Genomic DNA, 5,431 nt, shown 5'->3' with positions numbered 1-5,431 from the left:
CCAGAGGTGGTGCTTTGGCTTAAGTGCTAGCCTTAAGCAAAAGGAGCTCCAGTGATAGTGCTCAGGCCCTGACTTCAACCCCAGGACTGGCAACAACAACAACAACAACAACAAACAAAACTACTATCTTCTCTTTACTGTCCATATCATTCATTTATTTTCATTTTATATAACTTCTTCTCTTCACTTCATATGAAAGCATGTGTGCTCTGTTACTTCATTTTTTTTTATCCAGGTCACGTAGCATTTAAATTTGTTTGCATTTGTCCTACTAATCTATCAACTTTGTCAGTTTAATTAAGCCCTACGGGGCATCCTAAGAGAGCACAGGTACAGTGTTACCATTCCTACACTGTCATCATTCTTCTTTGTTTGGCTGGGGATGTTGGGGATGTTGCAAGATCCTTAATTGCTTGGAAATATGGACAGTTCTTTGCATTACTTTCTTTGTGTGTCTGTCCACATTTTCTATGACTTTAATTCTTTCTAATTCTGGTTTTTCAATAAAATCTAGTCTAATCAAATTTGGAAATTGAAACAAATGACTAAGGATAAAAAAATGTGAACATCACATGAATACTCACTTTTGTGGATCCAATCAGGAAACTGAGAGTGACTTAGAGAACCTTTTAAGTTGCAGTAAATTTACAGAGTTGCTTACAACCTTCTACCTTTGTGCTGCATGTTACATTTTTTTCCCACTCCTGGGGCTTGAACATCCTGTTTGGATGTTGTCCTTGAGCTTCTAGCATTCTACATGAGCCACAGCTTTATTTATGGCTTTTGTGGTAGTTTATAGGAGACAGTCCCCTGATTTTTCCTGACCAGGCTGGCTACCAACTGCAACCTAAGATCTCAGCTTCTTGAGTAGCTAGGTTTTCAGAAATGAGCTTCCAGATCCTTTGGCTTGCATGTTGTAATTTTTCATGCTCTTATGGCTTTTTATCCTAGCAAGCTGTAACCCCAGTGGTTATACAAATTGCTATTAAATTCTATATTAATACCATGTGGCTCCTGATAGCTTGAAGAGATTTTGACTGCTTAGGTCTTTATCAATCTTTGTTTCATCTATTTACATTTGTCATATGCATTGCTCTCTAAAAATGTATAGAATAGTGTGAATGTTTACCTCCAAAACATAGGGTGAAAACAAACCCTCATTGTGAAAGTAAAAGGAGGCTGAATTTGGGGAAAAGTGATTAAATTATGAGGATTCCAGCTTCATGAATGGAGTTTGTGCTTTAAATAAAGAAAGGAGGTGGTGTAACTCTTTCTACATGGGAAGGAAGATACAGCATTGACCCATTTCCCACATGAGGATGAATGAAGAGGCATCATCTAAGAAAGAAACAAGGAACCTGCCCCCAGAGGCCAGATAAGCATTTGATAGCAACTGAGCTATTCGAACCTATATAATCATAAAAAATACACCTATATTGCTCATAAATAGCCCACATATGTTTTAATTATGGTAACATACAGGAGCTAAGATGAAGAGGTTTAGTTATGATAGTGAAATGTTGAAATATTTGTAGTATTTTATCTATTTAGAAACCTTGAAAAATTACTGACTAAAGGTAAGGAAAATATGTTTCATGTTTCCATGATCCTCACATACAGGCCTTTTTTCTGTTAATATCTTAAGGTTCTTAAGTATATATGAAAGCATATGTGCATATATTTTTATGGATTTTTAGACTGAATCTGAAATTCATTATACTATTGCATTTGTACTTGTACTATCTTCTCTACTTAATCCAAAGATGAGAGCCCTGCATTGGTGGATCACATCTATAATCCTCACTACTCAGGAGGCTGAGATTGGGAGAATGGTAATTCAAAACGAGCCACACAGGAAAGTCTATAAGACTTCATTTAGAAATAATTTAAAAAGGGAATAAATTGGTAGAACATCATCCAAAAGCAAGGAAGGCCATGTGTGAGCACAGGCCCTGAGTTTAAGCCCAGATACAAATACAGGCAAGGGAAGAAAGAAGAAAAAAAGGAGAGGAAGGAAGGAAGGAAGGAAGGAAGGAAGGAAGGAAGGAAGGAAGGAAGGAAGGAAGGAAGGAGGGAGGGAGGGAGGGAGGGAGAGAGGGAGGGAGGGAGGGAGATATACAGAGAAAAAAAGATACAGAGAGAGAGAGAGAGAGAGAGAGAGAGAGAGAGAGAGAGAGAGAGAGAGAGAGAGAGAGAGAGAGAGAGAGAGAGAGAGAGAGAACACTGAAGCTATTCCTATAGCCAAAGAAGCAAGAAGCCCTGAGAAAAGAATGGCACTTGTAACAGGAATCACAGAATACGTACAGTGTCAGGACCTAGATGTTCCTTCTACGGCATTTGTGTGATGCAAGAGCCATCATTATCTTCCTGTTATTTGAAAAGGATCCATTTGAAATTGAGGCACAAATCAGAAACTTGGGGATAGAAGATCGCCAACGAGCAGTTGCTTTGTCAGGAAGCCAGTGCAGAAAACAGAGCGGGAGAGGCCTAGTGCACTGATCTCTAATGAAATCATCACGGAGACCAGAGTCAGAAACACTGTCATGGGTGTGTTTTGCCTCATGAACCAGCAGAAGAAGCACTAGACATCTCTAAATCTTTGAATTGTACAGTGGAGTTAAAGAAACTGATAAAAAAGAGAAATAACCATGATGTCATCTAAAATAATGACATCTGTGTTTGATTTAAGAATAAAAGTACGTGACTTAAACTAAATAATAGAAGACTTGGAAAGAAAATTAACCATTTCCATAATTAAAAAAGTAGAAACAAACTCAACACCAGGTTAATGAAAAGGAGAAAAATCTAACATTAATCAATATATTTACTTTGTTTACTAGAGTTTAGTTGTTTTATTACTATCCCAAGGATAAATTAGGATATATCTGAAGTATATAATACATATTTTTACCTCAATTGTATCATTTTAGTGTGCTATGAATTTTCATTGTAGAACTTATAGATAATATATGAATTCATGAATGTATACATATACACAAACCAACATATACATTTCAAAGATTCTTCTACCTCGTATAAATAGCTCAGAAAGAGAACTCTTAATTGTATTGTTTTAGATGTTTGAATCACTGGTGAATACTGATACAACTCAGAATACATACCTGGTGTAGTCTCAAAGTTTTAGATGTAACTAAAAGGTCAACATTTTAGCTTCCCAAAAATGGAAGTGTATTTCTTAGTCCTTTCCAAAGTATACGATTAGAAGAAGTGCTAAGAGGCTTAGATTACTGAGAAACTCATTCATTTAAGCTTCGCATGAAATTGCTGCTGCCATATTCATTCTGTACACTTAAAATTGAAATATAGAAAATCATCTCAAAAGCAAGCTATATTATATAGAAGAACAAAACTGCAAGACATTAATACATATTAACACATTATTTTTCAGACTCATTTTGCTGATGTCATTATGATGTTGGTTCTGATTAATAAATATTATTATAAACTATAAAATGGTCTGGATTATTTCTAAATGAGAGCAGATTTCGGGGAAGCCCTTAGCCACCAAGAAAGAAAGAACGAAGGAAAACTAAACTATCACTGACATTAGTTTTGCCTAGAACTGATTCTATGTAATCAATGCCTTAGGTGTATCATTAACTCAGCATGTGTTCATAGACTCATAGATTGGGTATAATAACCCCATAATATTCCAAGATATCTTGATTTGCTGGCAGCCTCAGTGATCTGCTTATTTACTTATGAAATCACAAATTATACTGGTTTCAGTGTAGTTTTAGAGAGGTATTGAGTGGGATTGTAAACACATATATACCATCTCTCAGTATTAATATCTTGGTATGTTCATGTCTTGATTAGGCAAAATAAAGAATCAAGTAAAATTATATTTAAACTATAGATTTTGATTAACAATGATATGTCAATGCAGATTCAACAAGTTAATTGATTACACCACCCAAATGCAAAATAGAAAATATTCTTATGAAAAAATTTTCATGAAGAGTATGCTCTGTACTTCTTGGAAACATATTTTTCTTGTGTGATTATGTAATTTGAAGACATTCTCTTTCGAGGTCTCTGATAATTTGTGTGCTTTTAAGTTAGGTATTTTAAAATATAATTTCATTGCCATTATTAGTCAGCTAATGAGTACATTACTTTTTTGGAAATGTCACCCCTTCCTTTGATTTTCTAAGTTTCTCCCTCCTATCCCTGCAGAGAATTTACATAATGTATTTTCCACATAGTGTATACTGAAGAGTGGTTGCATTTGTTCACGTTTCTTTTCCCGATTTTTGCACCCTCCCATTGGCCCCAATAAAAAGAAAAACAATCGCAACCAACAACAACAAAAACAATAACCCATGTTTCCACTTCTTGTTTGTATGTGAATACCTAGAGTCTTGCAATTTACTTGATAATAAAGTTTACCAGTATATAAATACATAATATACACACAGTTATATATAATATAAATGAATATATTATTAACATATATATTTGTGTGTATTTTATCTATTGTGTATTGATAGAAACACATTTGAACTATATGTTTATAAATAATACTGATACACATTGTATACTATTAAATATACGTGCTTCCTGTCTTATGATGGTGCACATTGTATTGTTGAAGTTTACAAAAGTTTGAAAGGGGCACACCTTGAGGAGTAATTTCACTTCAGTTGTTGAATTTTAATATGTTTCTGACTAGACACATATGGTAGATTACTCTCTGTTACAAATTGGGCAGCTGTGCTGATCCTCAACCACATGCAGCCCTGTAATCCAAACATAAACAGCTGACTTCAGGATGCTGTGTTGCAGGTATGTTTTTTATATAAGTGTGCAAAAAGTGACAGGAGGTATTCAATAATTTATTATAAAATTGTCTTTGTGTTGGATGATATCACCTACTAAACACTAATTTATGTATTGTGTGAGCACTTGGAGTTATTTAAGCTAAGTTTTTCATTGAATAATTTAATTTGTGTGTGTAAAAATTACAAAAATCTATACTAATTCCTTATTAGGAAGAAAGCAAGATAAAAAAGAGAAAATATCTGTCATTATTTAAAAGTTGTATTTCTATTATCTGATATCTGTAGTGCAACTGTATTGGATGAACTATATGATTCTGATGCCATTTTCCTTCATGAAGTCATCCGAATTATATTTTGAGCTGCTTTCATAACTTCAATTCCTATATTTCTCTTAACTTTCTCACTTGAGGAAACCACAAAAAAACAGAAGCCTCTAGTATATACTTATGGGATGACTGGAGCTTCTCTTTCTTTTGCAATGTATTTTTCATGGGTTTTACAAAGATTTGTGATGTGCCTTTTATTGAACTAAGATTTCATTCTTTATCTTTTGGTACTGGTGCCTGGAGAAAACTTCAAAATAGTACTAAAAATATTAAAAGATTCTTCCAAAGTTTCAGTATTTT

The sequence above is a fragment of the Dipodomys merriami genome, unplaced genomic scaffold (assembly GCF_024711535.1).
Source record: "Dipodomys merriami isolate MVZ:Mamm:240054 unplaced genomic scaffold, mDipMer1.0.p SCAF_268, whole genome shotgun sequence".
Taxonomy (NCBI): Eukaryota; Metazoa; Chordata; class Mammalia; order Rodentia; family Heteromyidae; genus Dipodomys; species Dipodomys merriami.
The sequence above is the reverse complement of the archived record's forward strand: the minus strand, read 5'-3'. Positions refer to the sequence as shown.